Source organism: Scyliorhinus torazame, chromosome 2 (assembly GCF_047496885.1).
Source record: "Scyliorhinus torazame isolate Kashiwa2021f chromosome 2, sScyTor2.1, whole genome shotgun sequence".
NCBI lineage: Eukaryota > Metazoa > Chordata > Chondrichthyes > Carcharhiniformes > Scyliorhinidae > Scyliorhinus > Scyliorhinus torazame.
In genome coordinates this window covers 282,629,406-282,649,926 of record NC_092708.1, presented here as the reverse complement: position 1 = coordinate 282,649,926, position 20,521 = coordinate 282,629,406, and the positions used below count along the sequence as shown (strand labels likewise).

General features: G+C 45.1%; 1 protein-coding gene across 2 annotated transcripts in view; it reads left to right on the top strand.

The window, feature by feature from the left end:
* LOC140399001 (G2/M phase-specific E3 ubiquitin-protein ligase-like) overlaps nt 1–20,521 on the top strand; it is a 486,739-nt gene that overhangs the window by 233,915 nt on the left and 232,303 nt on the right. The window lies entirely within an intron of this gene.

Sequence of the window (20,521 nt, the reverse complement as noted above, 5' to 3'; positions counted from 1 at the left end):
TTCATTTTTCCAAGAAAACTGCTGTGTTAACAATGTGAAATGGTGTTAATCTGTGACATATGATTTCTTCAAAGCTAATACATTGGATTTTAGGGGAAAAGTAATATTACATCTGCAGTTTACATTTTGAATTTTAACTGACAAAATCTATCGAAGTATCCACTAAAAATACACTTATGTCGGGCATTTTTAGATGTTGTCTAAGATATTCTTTAGATGTTATCTTGGAATTAGCTGGTTTCAATTACTGCTACAACATAATAAAATATTTTCTGCAAACAACCAGCATAATTTTCTGGTTGTAGATTTAAGAAGAACCAGAAGGTACAGAGGAAATTGCTAGGAATTTTTCTTGAAATTGAGAATTTTGGCTATGGGGAAAGATTTGATCTACTGGGCTCGAGGGTGTTTTCCTTCAGGTGTGCAAAATTGAGGGGCTGGGGCAATGGATATGGAGGAGCTATTTTATTTAGTGCTGTAATAAGCAGGAGGCATAGATTGAAAGTATTTGGCAGAAGGGGAGGGGTGTTGAGAAGAAATCTTTTCACTCAGAAGAAGATGGGTGGAAAGTCTACCTTTGGCAGAAACCTATTCCATTGTGTTTTTCAAACTGAAAGATGTTTCATAGTTTCAACATGAAAAAATGGAGTATGGTACAATACTCCCTTACTTCCTCCTTAGGTTAACAACTGCGCACAGGTTTTAAGATTAACACACCTTACATAGTACATTTGAAACTGTCCTTTTTTAAAACACTGTTTGGCTGTGGTCAGACACACATTCCACTCTGAAACCAAATTAGTGCCTGGATTTCTCCTTATAATCCCCCCAGGTGATTGTCACATGAGAAATTCCAAATCCATTCCCCAAAAACATGTTTTAAAACCATCTGTTGCTTTCAATAAGACTTTTTATTAGCAGGATGCATTCCAAAATCCACTCTATTTTCCAGAGGACACTTTTGAACAGAGCTTCTTCCATTCCACTTCTACAAGCAAATCACCCCAGGTTTTACACCAACTTCTTTAGGATTTCTTTGTCTGCACTGACTTCCACTGTTAACACAAACTCTGACATCCAGCCAATACAATCTTCCCAATTGCTCGAAAATTTGTTTTGTAGAACTGAAACTTTACTTCAGAACCTAACTTCTCACCAGCCGATCCCTTCTCCGCTTTGTCGATGCTGCCCATTTCTAGATCTAACCGTCTCTTGTTCCTCTGGAGCTTGCTTTCTTGCATTTTACTGCTTTGAGCAGAGCTATGAGAACTGCCTTCTCGCTCTCCCCTCATCTCCAACTGCTGTTAGCAGAGCTGTGGAAGTTGTTCCCGCTCTGGCGGTCTATCTGCACTCACCGACTTCCAGTTAAAACTAAAAAGCAATGGAACGTTTTTTTTCTCTTACAAAGGCCTCTAGTTGCTAAGCAACTGTATTTTTTTTCTGTGATAGCTCTATCACAGTCGGAACTTAACCAACTTCCACACACACATACACCTTTGTCCAGCATGAATCAAAACTATAGGCCCCTTCCAGAAACATTAAATTAAACAACCTAAATTAAACCTTATTCCTAATGTTTACCAATACAAATATAATCCTTTGTTTTCCTAATAAAGCCCATCCAGGTTTTGAAAGCCAGGAGCCCACACTTGATATGATTGAAAGATTTAGCCAATTATCAACTTTTATTTCTATGTATATATTGACAGAAGATTTGTTTTAAAATTTATTCAGTGAGGAACTGACTGTTTTGATCTGTGGTGTGTAAATCTGCGAGAACCTGATGTGATCAGTGTTGTGTTTTTCTTTTTATTTAGCTGTGTCTGCAGCTAAATTGACTGCAGGGGTGTGTATTTGTGCATAAATACTAAACAAAATGCTTAAACAGGTCACTGAAAGGGGCAACACAGGTGGAGAAGGTAGTCAAGAAGGCATACCACATGCTTGCCTTCATTGGCCGGGGCATTGAGTATAAGAGTTGGCAAGTCGTGTTGCAGCTGTATAGAACCTTAGTTAGGCCACACTTGGAGTATAGTGTTCAATTCTGGTCGCCGCACTACCAGAAGGATGTGGAGGCTTTAGAGAGGGTGCAGAAGAGATTTACCAGAAAGTTGCCTGGTATGGAGGGCATTAACTATGAGGAGCGGTTGAATAAACTCGGTTTGTTCTAACTGGAACAAAGGAGGTTGAGGGGCGACCTGATAGAGGTCTACAAAATTATGAGGGGCATAGACAGAGTGGATAGTCAGAGGCTTTTCCCCGGGGTAGAGGGGTCAATTACTAAGGGGCATAGGTTTAAGGTGAGAGGGGCAAGGTTTAGAGTAGATGTACGAAGCAAGTTTTTTACGCAGAGGGTAGTGGGTGCCTGGAACTCGCTACCGGAGGAGGTGGTGGAAGCAGGGACGATAGTGACATTTAAGGGGCATCTTGACAAATACATGAATAGGATGGGAATAGAGGGATATGGACCCAGGAAGTGTAGAAGATTATAGTTTAGTCAGGCAGCATGGTCGGCACGGGCTTGGAGGGCCGAAGGGCCTGTTCCTGTGCTGTACATTTCTTTGTTCTTGTTCTTTGTAAAACTTGAGAATTTGAAACACATTGGTTTCAGAAATCTTTTTCTGATACTTTAAAATGCTAAAATTATTTTGATAGTCTCAGTCCCCTTCCCACTTATTTCCTGCATGTTGTTTGTAAATGGGCAATGTCATCCAAAGACATCAGATTAAACCTGTACTCTGCCAAACTAATCGTGATCTTTCCTAAGTGAAAGAACTCCTTGAGGTCACTGAACCACGATGAAGGACTGGGCAGAACCATAGTTCTCCACCCGGGCAGAACTCGCCTTCGGGCCATCAGCGAAGCGAAGGCCACAGCATCCGCCTTCACCCCAGTCTGTAAGCTCCGGCAAGTTGAAGAACCCAAAGGGCAAGGCTGGAACTCAATCCCAAGAATTCCTAACATGATGCTGAAGAAGGAGACCCAGAAGTTCACCAGTTTAGGGCAATACCAGAACATGTGCGTGTGATTTGCCAGAGCCTGTGAACAATGTTTGCATCTATTCTCTACTTCAGGAAAAAACCGCTCATCCGTGCCCTGGTTAGATGTGCCCGATGCACCACCTTGAACTGAATCAAGCTGAGCCTTGCACACGGGGATGTGGAGTTGACTCTGTAGAGTTTCACTTCCCATCCCTCCCTGAAGCCTGACCCAGCTCCCTTTCCCACTTCCCTTTGACCTCATCCAATTAGGCCTACTCCACTGACACGAGCCGACAATGTATGTCCAATATCTTCCCTTTCCCCAGCTAAACCGTCAAAAGAACCGTATCCATCTACAAGGTGCCAAAGGGAAGGAAGCAATCTCCTCACACAAATTGCACCTGATTTCTGCCTCACGGCACCGAGGTCCCAGGTTCAATCCCAGCCCTGGGTCACTGTCGGTGTGGAGTTTGCACATTCTCCCCGTGTTTGCATGGGTTTTGCCCCCACAATCCAAAAATATGCAGGATAGGCGGATTGGCCACGCAAAATTGCCCCTTAATTTGGAAAAAAATGAGGGGTACTCTAAATTTATTTTTAAAAATTACACCTGATAATACCTAAAGAGGTTCATTCTTGGAAGCTGGAACTTACCCAACCATTCCTTAAAACTAGCGAACTTCTCTTACAATCATAGAATTTACAGTGCAGAAGGAGGCCATTCAGCCCATTGAATCTACATCAGCCCTTGGAAAGAGAAGCCTACTTAAGCTTAAACCCAAACCTCCATCCTATCCCTGTAACCCAGTAACCCCACCTATGCTTTGGATACTAAGGGGCAATTTAGCATGGCCAATCCACCTAATCTGCACATCTTTGAACTGTGGGAGGAAACCAAAGCACCCAGAGGAAACCAACGCAGACACGGGGAGAAAGTGCAAACTCCACACAGATAGTCACCTGAGGCTGGAATTGAACCGGGACCCTGAGGTGGCAGTGCTAGCCACTGTGTCGCCCCTTCTATGAACATGACCCCAAACCGATCCAAGCCTTCCTCCCCCAAGCCCAAAATAACAAACCCAAGGTTGTCGGCACAAAATGATGGTTACTGTAGGGTGGGGCTGACAGTGACATGGTGCTCAGCTTGAAATGCTGCCTAAACTGTATCCATATTTTTAGAATGGCCACAACCACCGGATATGAAGGCCGCTTCACAGGGGGAAATGGAAGAGGAACCATAACCAAGACCCTTAGACTAATGCCTTTGCAGGCACTTCTCTCCATCCGCCCCTAGATGGACTTCGTACTCATAGATACATAGAAGATAGGAGCAGGAGGAAGCCTTTTGGCCCTTCGAGCCTGTTCTGCCATTCATAGAATTTACAGTGCAGAAGGGGCCCATCGCGTCTGCACTGGCCCTTGGAAAGAGCACTCCACTTAAGCCCACTCCTCACCCTATCCCCGCAACCCCACCTAACTGTTTTGGACACAAAGGGCAATTTATCACGACCAATTCACCTAACCTGCACATCTTTGGACTGTGGGAGGAAACCAGAGCACTTGGAGGAAACCCACACACACCGGGGAGAACGTGCAGACTCCGCACAGACAGTGACCCAAGCCGGGAATCAGACCTGGGACCCTGGCGCTGTGAAGCAACTGTGCTAATCACTGTGCTATCGTGGCTCAGCTCAAATTCATCACGATCATGGCTGATCATCCAACTCAATAGCCTAATCTTGCTTTCTCCCCATAGCCTTTGATCCCCTTCTCCCCAAGTGCTATATCTAGCCGCCTCTTGAATATATTCAAAGTTTTAGCATCAACTACTTCCTGTGGCAATGAATTCCACAGGCTCACCACTCTTTGTGTGAAGAAGTGTCTCCTTATCTCTGTCTGAAATAGTTTACCCTGAATCCTCAGGCTGTGACCCCTGGTTCTGGACACACCTATCATTGGTAACATCTTCCCTGCATCTACCCTGTCTAGTCCTGTTAGAATTTTATAAGTCTCTATGAGATCCCCCCCTCATTCTTCTGAACTCCAGCGATAACAATCCCAACCTAGTCAATCTCTCCTCATATGACAGTCCCGCCATCCCTGGAATCAGTCTGGTAAACCTTCGCTGCACTCCCTCGAGAGCAAGAACACCCTTCCTCAGAGAAGGATACCAAAACTGCACACAAGTGTGGCCTCACCAAAGCACCGTACAATTGCAGCAACACCTCTTGCAATGAAGGCCAACATACCATTAGCCTTCTTTACCGCCTGCTGCACCTGCATGCTTACCTTCAGCGAATGGTGCACAAGGACACCCAAGTCCCGCTGCATACTCCCCTCTCCCAATTTACAACCATTCAGGTAGTAATCTGCCTTCCTGTTTTTGCTTCCAAAATGAATAACCTCACACTTATCCAAATTATACTGCATCTGCCATTGGTTTGCCCACTCACCCAACCTGTCCAGATCTTGCTGTAGGATCTCTGCATCCTCGTCACAATTCATCCTCCCACCTAATTTGGTAACATCTGCAAACTTTGAGATGTTACATTTTGTTCCCTCATCCAAATCATTAATATATATATTGTGAATAGCTGAGATCCCAGCACCGATCCCTGTGGTACCCCACTGGTTACTGCCTGCCAATTTAAAAAGGACCCATTAATCCCTACTCTTTGTTTCCTCTCTGCCAACCAGTTTTCTATCCACCTCAATACATTTCCCCCAATCCCATGCGGTTTAATTTTGCACAATAATCTCTTATGCGGGACTTTGTCAAACGCCTTCTGAAAGTCCAAATATACCACATCGACTGGCTCCCCCTTGTCGACTGTACTGGTTACATCTTCAAAGAATTCCAACAGATTTGTCAAGCATGATTTTCCCTTCATAAATCCATGCTGACTTGACTGATCCTGCCACTGCTTTCTAAATGTTCCGCTATAAAGTCCTTGATAATGGATTCAAGCATTTTCCCCACTACCGATGTTAGGCTTACTGGCCTATAATTCCCTGCTTTCTCTCTACCTCTCCTTTTGAATATCGGAGTGACGTGAGCTACCCTCCAATCTGCAGGAACAGTTCCAGAGTCTATAGAATCCCGAAAGATGACCACCAATGCATCCACTATTTCCAGAGCCACCCTTCTTAATCAATCCCTTCTTTGCTGAGTTCTAAACGGCTCACAATCCTCAGACCTATTATTTTTCTTGGCCAATCTGTATGCTTCTTCCTTGTATCAGATACTATTTCTAATTTCCTTTGTAAACCATGGATTGGCCCTTTTACCCCCTTTGCTTTTGTGCCAGACAGGAATGAACAGTTGTTGTAGTTCCTCCAAGCGTTCCTTGAATGTTTGCCATTGTCTATCCACTGTTATCCCTTAAGTAACTCTCCCCAATCTATCAAGATCAACTCACGCCTCATATCCTCATAGTTCCCTTTATTAAGATTCAGCCCCCTAGTCTCCAAATCAACTACTTCACTCTCCATCTTGATAAAACATTCTCTCATGTTATGGTCGCTCATCCCCAAGGGGTCTCGTACAGCCAGATTGGCAATAATTCCCTTCTCATTACACAGTACCCAGTCTAAGATGGCCTGCTCTCTAGTTGGTTCCTCCACATATTGGTCAAGAAAACTCCAGGAATTCCTCCTCTACAGCATTGTGGCTAATTTGATTTGCCCAATCTATGTCAACAACATACCTCCACTGCAGAATAACCAGTGGTTCCAGAATCAAGCTCCTACTCTGTCATCTCAAGTCTCACCAAGCCTGACCGACTCCATCCTTGATTTTGAGGGCCCCACCATCGTTGATTAACCAGCAGGATCAAACTTGACATCTGTCCCTGCTTATCTCAAATATACGAAACAAAAGCAAATACACATGATTGGCAATAGCTCTAAATGCATTTGCAATGTTTTTGCCCATTTTTCTCTCTCTGGTACTGAAAATGTTGGGGTTTCCAACAACATAATTCCATATTGTTCATTTTTGCTTTCCCAATCCAAAGACACCGATCTGATCTAGGTTAATTGTAGCTCCACTTGAGATTAGCTGACTGGATAAAATTGAATCTGGAACTTCTGGTCACCATCAAACAAAATTGGGAGAGCCAACACATAAATTCTTTATTTGTAATTTAAAGTACCCGATTTTTTTCCACCTGTTAAGCGGCAATTTAGCGTGGCCAATCCACCTATCCACCTATCTGCGTATCTGGGTTGTTGGGGTGAGACCCACGCAGACCCGGGGAGAGTGTAGACCCCACACAGACAGTGACCTGGGGCCGGGATTGAACCCAGGTCCTCGCCACCATGCTGCTCACAAATTGTGTTTCTAAATTAATTTTTTTAGCCAGTAGAAAGCACCAAGCTATGTACAGCCCGTTTATCTTCATTGCTTCTGAGGTTACACTTGCCAAATGTTGCTGCATGTTATGTGGAAAGAGGGGGTTTCAAGTCCATCTGATACATGCCCAAGGTTATAAGTGACAAGTTATTGCCTATAAATTGCCTGAAAACAATTACGATTTGTACAATGCCTCATATCTTAGATGCCTAGTATCCTTCGTCAATTGTTTTTTTTAATGAAACAATGGGACGGCACGTTGGCACAGTGGTTAGCACTGCTGCTTCACAGCGCCATGGACCCAGGTTCAATTCCGGCCTCAGGTTACTGTCTGTGGAGTTTGAACTTTTTCCCTGTGTCTGCGTGGGTTTCCTCCCACTGTCCAAAGATGTGCAGGTTAGATGGTCCAAAAGCCTTTAGTGACCAAAACGTTAGGTGGGGTTACTGCGTTACGGGGGTAGGGTGGAGGTGCCGCCTCAAGTAGGGTGCTCATTCCAAGAGCCAATGTAGACTGTGGGTCGAATGGTCTCCTGCACTGTAAATTCTATGATTCTACGAATAATGTGCAGACAGGTGAATTGGACATTCTAAAATGTCCTTTAGTCTCCAAAGGTGTATGGGTTATGTGGGATTTGGGTGATTCGGCGGACTAGTGGGCCTACATACTGTGCTCTGAGGGTCAGTGCAGCCACGGTGGGCTAAATGGCGGCCTCCTGCACTGTAGGAATTCTATTCTATTGTCATAGAAACATAGTGAATAGGAATAGGTGGAGGTCATTTGGCCCTTTGTGCCTACTTCGCCATTCATTATGATCATGGTTGATCATCCAACTCAATACTGTAATCCTGCTTTCTCCCATATCCTTTGATAATCATCACCCTAAGTGTTATATCTAACTGCTTCTTGAAAACACACAACGTTTCTGTGGTAATGAATTCCACAGGCCGACTGACCACTCTCCGGGTGAAGAAATTTCTCCTCTTCACTGTCCTAAATGGTCTACCCCGTATCTTCAGACTGACTCCTGGTTCTGGACATGCCCATCATCAGGAATGTTCTTCTTGCATTTACCCTGTCCAGTCCTGTTAGAATTTTATAGGTTTCTGAGGTTCCCCCCCTCATTCTTCTGAACTCAGCGAATACAATCCTAACCGATTCAACTCTACTTGTACATCAGTCCCGCTATCCCAGGAATCAGTTTGGTAAACCTTCACTGTGCTCTCTCTAGAGCAAGAATATCCTTCCTCAGAAGGAGACCAAAACTGCACATAATTTGATGAGTTGTGATAAAACAAAATGTTGATTATAGTGGTATCTTTTTAGTTAAACTTGTAACTCACCATCTCTTGACCCTTGCACTGTGTTGATATGTCGCTTATCTGACATTTTGCATTGGATGAGTATAAAGGTTTTGCAGTTAAATACTGGAACGGTTGAATGCACTCTGCCAAGACCTGTGAGCCGTTGCCATTGATTTCCCCCCACGCACACATGCACTGCTTCTACCACTGGGCCACTGTTGCAGACTGAAGAAAGCCTGCCCTTCGGCTGACCTGAACCCAGATTGTCTCCATTATCAAGGCTGCTGATTGTCACCTGTGTAACAGCATCTGTCTTAGCCCACCTGCTGCTTCACAAAGGAGGAGACAAATAACGTACCAGAAATGTTGGTGAACACAGGGTTTAATGAGCGGGAGGAACTGAAGGAAATCCGTATTAGTAGGAAAATGGTATTGGGGAAATTGTTTGTATTCAAGGCTGATAAATCCCCGGGCCTGATAATCTACATCCCAGCCAACTTGAAATTTTTGTGGATGCATTGGTGGTCATCTTCCAAGATGTTATAGACTCTGGAACAGTTCCTACAGATTGGAGGGTCAGCTCATGTAACCATATTATTTAAAAAGGGAGGTAGATAGAAAACATGAAATTATAGATCTGTCAGCCTGCTATCGTTAGTGGGGAAAATGCTAGAGTCCATTACAAAAGATTTAATAGCAGAACACTTGGAAAACAACGGCAGGATTGGACAGAGACTGGATGGATTTATGAAAGGATAAATGGGTCTTTTTCTGGATGGTAAGATGCAACTAGTGGGGTGCCACAGGGTTCGGTCCTTGGGTCCCAGTTATTTACAATCTATATTGAGGACTTGGATACAGGGATAGAAGGTTCTATAGCCAAATTTGTAGATGACACAAAAATAGGTGGGACAGTAAGTTGCAATGAAGAAATAACCTTGCAAATAGATATAGATAGGTTAGGAGAATGGGCCAAAATGTGGTAGATGGAGTTTAACATGGATAAGTGTGTGGTCATGCATTTTGGTTGAAAAAATGGAAAGACAACTTATTATCTAAATGGGGAGAGACTTTGGGGTGCTCCGATGCTGCAGAGGGATCTGGGTGTCCTCATTCATGAGTCACATAAAACGAGCATGCAGATGCAGCAGATAATAAGGAAAGCAAATGGAATGTTGGCATCTGTAGAGAAAGGAATTGAATATAAAGGTATGGAAATGTTGTTGCAACTGTACAAGGCATTTGTGAGACCACACCTAGAGTATTTTGCACAGTTTTGGTCCCCCTATTTGAGGAAAGATGTAGTGGCACTGGAGGCTGTTCAGAGGAGGTTCACTAGATTGATTCCAGAGATATGGGGTTTGTTGTATGAGGAGAGATTGAACAGTTTAGGCCTATACTCTAGAGTTTAGACGAATGAGGGGATATCCAATTGAGATATAAAAGATATGGATAAAGTAGACATGGAGCTGATGCTTCCTCTTGTAGGGCATTCTAAAACAAGAGGTCAAAATCTTAGAATAAGAGGTAGCAAATTTAAAACAGATTTGAGGAAAAACTGCTTCTCCCAAAGAGTTGTGAATCTGTGGAATTCGCTACCCCAGAATGCGGTGGATGCAGGGACAGTGAGTAAATTTAAGGAGAGTTAGACAGATTTTTAATTGGTAATGGGTTGAAGGGTTATGGAGAACGGGCAGGACAGTGGAGTTGAGGTCAAGATGGGATCAGCCATGATCACATTGAGGGTGTTTAGGCTTGGGAGGCTAAATTGCCTACTCATGCTCCTAGGTCATCTGTTCTAGGGAGAAGATGCTCTGGCTGATTTCGCAATCCAGCTCTTCGTCTGTATCATTGTAGGTAAACATATCAGCCATGATAGAATGGCGGAGCAGACTCGGTGGGCCGAATGACCTAATTCTGCTCCTATCTCTTATGAACTTATGTTTGACAAATGTACTGGAATTCTTCGAGGATGTATTATATTTACTGAAATTTTTCTATTTTAACAAATAATATAACAACCTCAGGATTGGTGCAGCACAACAAAAATGTCTTGAGGCATACATAAATATCGAGGATAGGAGAGAAACAATCAAATTCAGTTTAATCACTCAACTTGGTGTCTCCAGTATATCTGTTGATAAATAAGGAGAATGGGGGAGAGGAGGATAAGAACGTGAAAACATGGTAAAATGGTGCACACCTTCCCACGTGGTGATTGCTCTCTGAATTCAGGATAAGATCTTTGCGCCATGTTTGGGCACGCACCGGAACTTGTTTCCCTCTGCCTCAGTCATACCAGAGGCATCAATAACACATTGTGACTTCCTTTTCTCAGACACGAGACTTGTCTGTACCTTAGTAGAAACCAGTCACTGATTCTTTAACTCGACTATAATAAATAAGAGATTACAGAAAAATTATGCAAGGGGACTAGTCCTAAAATGGTATTTTACATATAATCATCAGATGCAACAAAACCCCAAACAATCATCATTCCACACATTTATACAGCGAAGAGCAGCAAATATTCGTACAGTTGGTTTAGATTGCAATTAGTGCGGTCAGCGCCTCCGAGCACCCTAACCAGGACAGGATAAAAACAAACTAGTTTAAGGATAATAGGAACCAGCGTACAGCCATGAGCACATGATCCTCTGGTGCACAACTGACAGTCTCAGGAACAGCATGAACGTTTCTCTCTTTCCACCCCCCCCCCCCCAACCCCCCCCCCCCCCCCCCCCACCCCCCAAAATGTTAAGGAATACTTCCCAAGCAAATTGTGGCTCTGATGGCCATTTCGGAGACATGGATAGAGCAGGGACAGGAATGGATGTTGCAGGTTCCGGGGTTTAGGTGTTTTAGTAAGCTCAGAGAAGGAGGCAAAAGAGGGGGAGGTGTGGCGCTGCTAGTCAAGAGCAGTATTACGGTGGCGGAGAGGATGCTAAATGGGGGCTCATCTTCTGAGGTAGTATGGGCTGAGGTTAGAAACATGAAAGGAGAGGTCACACTGTTGGGAGTCTTCTATAGGCCTCCAAATAGTTCTAGGGATGTAGAGGAAAGGATGATCCTGGATAAGAGCGAAAGTAACAGGGTAGTTATTATGGGAGACTTTAACTTTCCAAACATTGACTGGAAAAGATATAGTTCGAGTACATTAGATGGGTCGTTTTTTGTACAGTGTGTGCAGGAGGGTTTCCTGACACAATATGTTGACAGGCCACGTTGGATTTGGTTTTGGGTAATGATCCAGGCCAGGTGTTGGATTTGGAGGTAGGAGAGCACTTTGGGGACAGTGACCACAATTCGGTGACGTTTACGTTAATGATGGGAAGGGATAAGTATACACCGCAGGGCAAGAGTTATAGCTGGGGGAAGGGCAATTATGATGCCATTAGACGTGACTTGGGGGGGATAAGGTGGAGAAGTAGGCTGCAAGTGTTGGGCACACTGGATAAGTGGAGCTTGTTCAAGGATCAGCTACTGCGTGTTCTTGATAAGTATGTACCGGTCAGGCAGGGAGGAAGGCGTCGAGCGAGGGAACTGTGGTTTACCAAAGAAGTGGAATCTCTTGTTAAGAGGAAGAAGGAGGCCTATGTGAAGATGAGGTGTGAAGTTTCAGTTGGGGCGATGGATAGTTACAAGGTAGCGAGGAAGGATCTAAAGAGAGAGCTAAGACGAGCAAGGAGGGGACATGAGAAGTATTTGGCAGGTAGGATCAAGGAAAACCCAAAAGCTTTCTATAGGTATGTCAGGAATAAGCGAATGACTAGGGAAAGAGTAGGACCAGTCAAGGACAGGGATGGGAAGTTGTGTATGGAGTCTGAAGAGATAGGCGAGATACTAAATGAATATTTTTCGTCAGTATTCACTCAGGAAAAAGATAATGTTGTGGAGGAGAATGCTGAGACCCAGGCTAATAGAATAGATGGCATTGAGGTACGTAGGGAAGAGGTGTTGGCAATTCTGGACAGGCTGAAAATAGATAAGTCCCCGGGTCCTGATGGGATTTATCCTAGGATTCTCTGGGAGGCCAGGGAAGAGATTGCTGGACCTTTGGCTTTGATTTTTATGTCATCATTAGGTACAGGAATAGTGCCAGAGGACTGGAAGATAGCAAATGTGGTCCCTTTGTTCAAAAAGGGGAGCAGAGACAACCCCGGCAACTATAGACCGGTGAGCCTCACGTCTGTAGTGGGTAAAGTCTTGGAGGGGATTATAAGAGACAAGATTTATAATCATCCAGATAGGAATAATATGATCAGGGATAGTCAGCATGGCTTTGTGAAGGGTCGATCATGCCTCACAAACCTTATCGAGTTCTTTGAGAAGGTGACTGAACAGGTAGACGAGGGTAGAGCAGTTGATGTGGTGTATATGGATTTCAGCAAAGCGTTTGATAAGGTTCCCCACGGTAGGCTATTGCAGAAAATACGGAGGCTGGGGATTGAGGGTGATTTAGAGATGTGGATCAGAAATTGGCTAGCTGGAAGAAGACAGAGGGTGGTGGTTGATGGGAAATGTTCAGAATGGAGTTCAGTTACAAGTGGAGTACCACAAGGATCTGTTCTGGTGCCGTTGCTGTTTGTCATTTTTATCAATGACCTAGAGGAAGGCGCAGAAGGGTGGGTGAGTAAATTTGCAGACGATACTAAAGTCGGTGGTGTTGTCGATAGTGTGGAAGGAAGTAGCAGGTTACAGAGGGATATAGATAAGCTGCAGAGCTGGGCTGAGAGGTGGCAAATGGAGTTTAATGTAGAGAAGTGTGAGGTGATTCACTTTGGAAGGAATAACAGGAATGCGGAATATTTGGCTAATGGTAAAGTTCTTGGAAGTGTGGATGAGCAGAGGGATCTAGGTGTCCATGTACATAGATCCCTGAAAGTTGCCACCCAGGTTGATAGGGTTGTGAAGAAGGCCTATGGAGTGTTGGCCTTTATTGGTAGAGGGATTGAGTTCCAGAGTCAGGAGATCATGTTGCAGCTGTACAGAACTCTGGTATGGCCGCATTTGGAGTATTGCGTACAGTTCTGGTCACCGCATTATAGGAAGGACGTGGAGGCTTTGGAGCGGGTGCAGAGGAGATTTACCAGGATGTTGCCTGGTATGGAGGGAAAATCTTATGAGGAAAGGCTGATGGACTTGAGGTTGTTTCGTTGGAGAGACGAAGGTTAAGAGGAGACTTAATAGAGGCATACAAAATGATCAGGGGGTTGGATAGGGTGGACAGTGAGAGCCTTCTCCCGTGGATGGAAATGGCTGGCACGAGGGGACATAGATTTAAACTGAGGGGTAATAGATATAGGACAGAGGTCAGAGGTAGGTTCTTTACGCAAAGAGTAGTGAGGCCGTGGAATGCCCTACCTGCTACAGTAGTGAACTCGCCAACATTGAGGGCATTTAAAAGTTTATTGGATAAACATATGGATGATAATGGCATAGTGTAGGTTAGATGGCTTTTGTTTCGGTGCAACATCATGGGCCGAAGGGCCTGTACTGCGCTGTATCGTTCTATGTGAAGATTAAAATCACCCATGACCACCAATATTCCTTTATTACATGCATCACTAATTTCTTGTTTAATGCCATTCCCAACCTTACCATGGCAGTTGGGGGTCTATATATGACACCCACTAATGTTTTTTGCCCCTTGGTATTTCTCAACTCTACCCATACACATTCCACATTGTCAGAGCTAATATCCTTTCTCACTATTGTGTTAATTTCCTCTTTAACCAGCAGTGCCATGCCACCACTTTTTCTTTTATGCCTGTCCTTCCTAAATGCTGAGAACCCTGGGACATTTTGTTCCCAGCCCTGTTCACCCTGCAGCCATGTCTCCCTGATCCCAATATCATACCCATTTATATCTTATCCGCGCAATTAGTTCATCCACTTTATTGCAAATGCTCCGTGCATTAAGGCACAGAGCCTTTAAGTTTGTCTTTTTCACAATGCTTGTCTTGCTCCCAATATTTTTCTCCACTGCCCTGTTTGAATTTTGTCCTTGGTTTTTCCACCTATCACTTTTCTTATTCACTTTTCTACCTTTTGCTTTTGTCCTTGCTCCCTCTTTCTCTGACTCCTTCCGTAGGTTCCCATCTCCCTGGCATTTTAGTTTAAACCCTCCCCAGCCGCTTTCGCAAATCAGTTCCAGTCCTGCCCAGGTGTAACCCGTCCAGTTTGTACAGGTCCCACCTCCCCAAGAACCGATCCCAATGCCCCAGGAATCTGAAACCCTCCCCCTGACACCGTGTATTCATCCTATATATCCTGTCATTTCTACTCTAACTAGCACGTGGCACCGGTAGTAATCCCGAGATCATACCTTTGAGGTCCGATTTCTTAACTTCCTTCCTAACTCCCTATATTCTGCCTTTAGGACCTCATCCAATTTTTTACCTATGTCGTTTGTACCGATGTGTACCATGACCACTGGCTGTTCACCCTCCCCTCCGAGACATCCTTGACCCGAGCAACAGGGAGGCAACATACCATCGTTTACGGCCACAGAAATGCCTGTCTATTCCTCTTCCAATTGAATCCCCTATAACTATTGCACTGTCACACTTATTACTCCTCCCCTCTGCAGTAGAACCAACTGTGGTGCCATGGGTTTGGCTGTTGCTGTTTTCCCCTGAGGCCATTCCCCTCAACAGAATCCAAAACGGTATATCTGTTCTGCAGGGGAATGACCACAGGAGATTCCTGCACCACCTGCCTCGCTCTCTTGCTCTGTCTGGTGGTCACCCATTCCCTTCCTGCCTGCGGAGTCTGAGCCTGCGGTGTGACCACCTCTCTACGTGCTATCCACTATACTGTCCGACTCGCGGATGCTCCACAGTGTCTCCAGCCGCCGCTCCAGCTCTGAAATTCAAGCTTCCAGGAGCTGTAACTGGAGACACTTCCTGCACACATGCTGACCCTGGGGACTGGAACTGTTCCCCAGCCTGCCACATGGATCAAGAGGAGCAGACCACACCTTGGAGCTGTCCTGCCATGAATTATTCCTTTAAATTAAACCTTTGAAATTAAACTTGAGAAAGATGTTTTTGTGTCAGATTAAATCCAATCCCCGTATAGTATTTAATTAGATACTGAATATTTATCCCTTTTCATCTGACAACAAATTAAATATAGTTATTTAATTGAAGTTTAAAAAGTTATTTAAATCAATTTAAAAATAGTAATTTAAATCAACCCAGAATAGTTATTTAAGTCACATTTAAAATTTTTTTAAAAATAGTAATTCAAATCAACTTCAAAATAATAGTAATCTAAGTCAAATCAAAACTGGTATTTAAATCAGTAACTCCACAGGTATTCAAATTTAGCCCAGTCTGCCTTTTAGCCAATCGGGTCACAGGTTCGTGTGACGTCACTTTGCCGGGTAAACAGCTGCCTTACCCGATAGCGGTGACCCCAACCCTGTGTCTCTGTGCTCTTTACTGAAGTCTTGCCTTCTCTCTCTCCGTGCTCTTTATTGAAGTCTCGCCCTGTCTTTCTTTACTGAAGTCTCACTCTCCGCGCTCTTAAACCACCCCCTTACCATCTCAATATTCGACATCCAATAATAAAATAAGAAATCGGGCAATGCTAGACCCCCCCCCCCCAATTGCCTTTCCCTCTGCAAAAACACTGTACAAATCCGTGGGGTCTTGCCTGCCCAAATTCAAGAAGAGTCGATTTTGGTGGCGTGAGAGCAGCTGGTTAGTCAGTTTCAGCGGGAGCATTGCGGAAGGAGGGTGCTGGGAGGTAAGTCAACCTTTAAAAGCACTTCTCTTTGCAGGGGCAGGCCAGTCGATTTCGGTGGCGTGAGAGCAGCTGGTTAGTCAGTTTCAGCGGGAGCATTGCGGAAGGAGGGTGCTGGGAGGTAAGTCAACCTTTAAAAGCACTTCTCTTTGCAGGGGCAGGCCAGTCGATTTCGGCGGCGTGAGAGCAGCTGGTGAGTGGTGAGTCAGTTTCAGCAGGAGCTGAGACTTTTTCTCTTTTCTTTAAATTAGTTTTTTTAGGCGGGATCAGGAAGTCGACCCGCGGACGTCTGGGAAGACCCTCACCAATAAATTCTGGTGGAGAGGAAACCCGAGACACTATACGTGTAGTGTCTCCCACCCGCCCTCCTCCTCTAACCTAATAATAAAACCCATTGGTCTGAGGTAAGTACCATATTTTTATTATATTATTATTATTTTTTATAAAAATTTAATTTAGTTGTTAGCTAGATCTTGGTAGAAAGTTAGAGGAATGGCAGGGAAGGGAGTACAATGTTCCTCCTGCAGGATGTTTGAGGTGAGGGATGCAGTTAGTGTCCCTGCTGATTTTACCTGCAGGAAGTGCTGCCATCTCCAGCTCCTCCAAGACCGAGTTAGGGAACTGGAGCTGGAGTTGGAAGAACTTCGGATCATTCGGGAGGCAGAAGGGGTCATAGATAGCAGCTTCAGGGAATTAGTTACACCAAAGATTGGAGATAGGTGGGTAACTGTAAGAGGGACTGGGAAAAAACAGTCAGTGCAGGGATCCCCTGCGGTCGTTCCCCTGAGAAACAAGTATACCGCTTTGGATACTTGTGGGGGGGGGGACTTACCAGGGGTAAGCCATGGGGTACGGGCCTCTGGCACGGAGTCTGTCCCTGTTGCTCAGAAGGGAAGGGGGGAGAGGAGCAGAGCATTAGTAATTGGGGACTCTATAGTCAGGGGCACAGATAGGAGATTTTGTGGGAGCGTGAGAGACTCACGTTTGGTATGTTGCCTCCCAGGTGCAAGGGTACGTGATGTCTCGGATCGTGTTTTCCGGGTCCTTAGGGGGGAGGGGGAGCAGCCCCAAGTCGTGGTCCACATTGGCACCAACGACATAGGTAGGAAAGGGGACAAGGATGTCAGGCAGGCTTTCAGGGAGCTAGGATGGAAGCTCAGAACTAGAACAAACAGAGTTGTTATCTCTGGGTTGTTGCCCGTGCCACGTGATAGTGAGATGAGGAATAGGGAGAGAGAGCATTTAAACACGTGGCTACAGGGATGGTGCAGGCGGGAGGGTTTCAGATTTTTGGATAACTGGGGCTCTTTCTGGGGAAGGTGGGACCTCTACAGACAGGATGGTCTACATCTGAACCTGAGGGGCACAAATATCCTGGGGGGGAGATTTGTTAGTGCTCTTTGGGGGGGTTTAAACTAATGCAGCAGGGGCATGGGAACCTGGATTGTAGTTTTAGGGTAAGGGAGAATGAGAGTATAGAGGTCAGGAGCACAGATTTGACGTCGCAGGAGGGGGCCAGCGTTCAGGTAGGTGGTTTGAAGTGTGTCTACTTCAATGCCAGGAGTATACGAAACAAGGTAGGGGAACTGGCAGCGTGGGTTGGTACCTGGGACTTCGATGTTGTGGCCATTTCGGAGACATGGATAGAGCAGGGACAGGAATGGATGTTGCAGGTTCCGGGGTTTAGGTGTTTTAGTAAGCTCAGAGAAGGAGGCAAAAGAGGGGGAGGTGTGGCGCTGCTAGTCAAGAGCAGTATTACGGTGGCGGAGAGGATGCTAGATGGGGACTCTTCTTCCGAGGTAGTATTGGCTGAAGTTAGAAACAGGAAAGGAGAGGTCACCCTGTTGGGAGTTTTTTATAGGCCTCCTAATAGTTCTAGGGATGTAGAGGAAAGGATGGCGAAGATGATTCTGGATATGAGCGAAAGTAACAGGGTAGTTATTATGGGAGACTTTAACTTTCCAAATATTGACTGGAAAAGATATAGTTCGAGTACAATAGATGGGTCGTTTTTTGTACAGTGTGTGCAGGAGGGTTTCCTGAAACAATATGTTGACAGGCCAACAAGAGGCGAGGCCACGTTGGATTTGGTTTTGGGTAATGAACCAGGCCAGGTGTTGGATTTGGAGGTAGGAGAGCACTTTGGGGACAGTGACCACAATTCGGTGACGTTTACGTTAATGATGGAAAGGGATAAGTATACACCGCAGGGCAAGAGTTATAGCTGGGGGAAGGGCAATTATGATGCCATTAGACGTGACTTGGGGGGGATAAGGTGGAGAAGTAGGCTGCAAGTGTTGGGCACACTGGATAAGTGGGGCTTGTTCAAGGATCAGCTACTGCGTGTTCTTGATAAGTATGTACCGGTCAGACAGGGAGGAAGGCGTCGAGTGAGGGAACCGTGGTTTACCAGGGAAGTGGAATCTCTTGTTAAGAGGAAGAAGGAGGCCTATGTGAAGATGAAGTGTGAAGTTTCGGTTGGGGCGATGGATAGTTACAAGGTAGCGAGGAAGGATCTAAAGAGAGAGCTAAGACGAGCAAGGAGGGGACATGAGAAGTATTTGGCAGGAAGGATCAAGGAAAACCCAAAAGCTTTCTATAGGTATGTCAGGAATAAGCGAATGACTAGGGAAAGAGTAGGACCAGTCAAGGACAGGGATGGGAAATTGTGTGTGGAGTCTGAAGAGATAGGCGAGATACTAAATGAATATTTTTCGTCAGTATTCACTCAGGAAAAAGATAATGTTGTGGAGGAGAATGCTGAGCCCCAGGCTAATAGAATAGATGGCATTGAGGTACGTGGGGAAGAGGTGTTGGCAATTCTGGACAGGCTGAAAATAGATAAGTCCCCGGGACCTGATGGGATTTATCCTAGGATTCTATGGGAGGCCAGGGAAGAGATTGCTGGACCTTTGGCTTTGATTTTTATGTCATCATTGGCTACAGGAATAGTGCCAGAGGACTGGAGGACAGCAAATGTGGTCCCTTTGTTCAAAAAGGGGAGCAGAGACAACCCCGGCAACTATAGACCGGTGAGCCTCACGTCTGTAGTGGGTAAAGTCTTGGAGGGGATTATAAGGGACAAGATTTATAATCATCTAGATAGGAATGATATGATCAGGGATAGTCAGCATGGCTTTGTGAAGGGTAGGTCATGCCTCACAAACCTTATTGAGTTCTTTGAGAAGGTGACTGAACAGGTAGACGAGGGTAGAGCAGTTGATGTGTATATGGATTTCAGCAAAGCGTTTGATAAGGTTCCCCACGGTAGGCTATTGCAAAAAATACGGAGGCTGGGGATTAAGGGTGATTTAGAGATGTGGATCAGAAATTGGCTAGCTGAAAGAAGACAGAGGGTGGTGGTTGATGGGAAATGTTCAGAATGGAGTACAGTCACAAGTGGAGTACCACAAGGATCTGTTCTGGGGCCGTTGCTGTTTGTCATTTTTATCAATGACCTAGAGGAAGGCACAGAAGGGTGGGTGAGTAAATTTGCAGATGATACTAAAGTCGGTGGTGTTGTCGATAGTGTGGAAGGATGTAGCAGGTTACAGAGGGATATAGATAAGCTGCAGAGCTGGGCTGAGAGGTGGCAAATGGAGTTTAATGTAGAGAAGTGTGAGGTGATTCACTTTGGAAGGAATAACAGGAATGCAGAATATTTGGCTAATGGTAAAGTTCTTGAAAGTGTGGCTGAGCAGAGGGATCTAGGTGTCCATGTACATAGATCCCTGAAAGTTGCCACCCAGGTTGATAGGGTTGTGAAGAAGGCCTATGGAGTGTTGGCCTTTATTGGTAGAGGGATTGAGTTCCGGAGTCGGGAGGTCATGTTGCAGCTGTACAGAACTCTGGTCCGGCCGCATTTGGAGTATTGCGTACAGTTCTGGTCACCGCATTATAGGAAGGACGTGGAGGCTTTGGAGCGGGTGCAGAGGAGATTTACCAGGATGTTGCCTGGTATGGAGGGAAAATCTTATGAGGAAAGGCTGACGGACTTGAGGTTGTTTTCGTTGGAGAGAAGAAGGTTAAGAGGAGACTTAATAGAGGCATACAAAATGATCAGGGGGTTGGATAGGGTGGACAGTGAGAGCCTTCTCCCGCGGATGGATATGGCTGGCACGAGGGGACATAA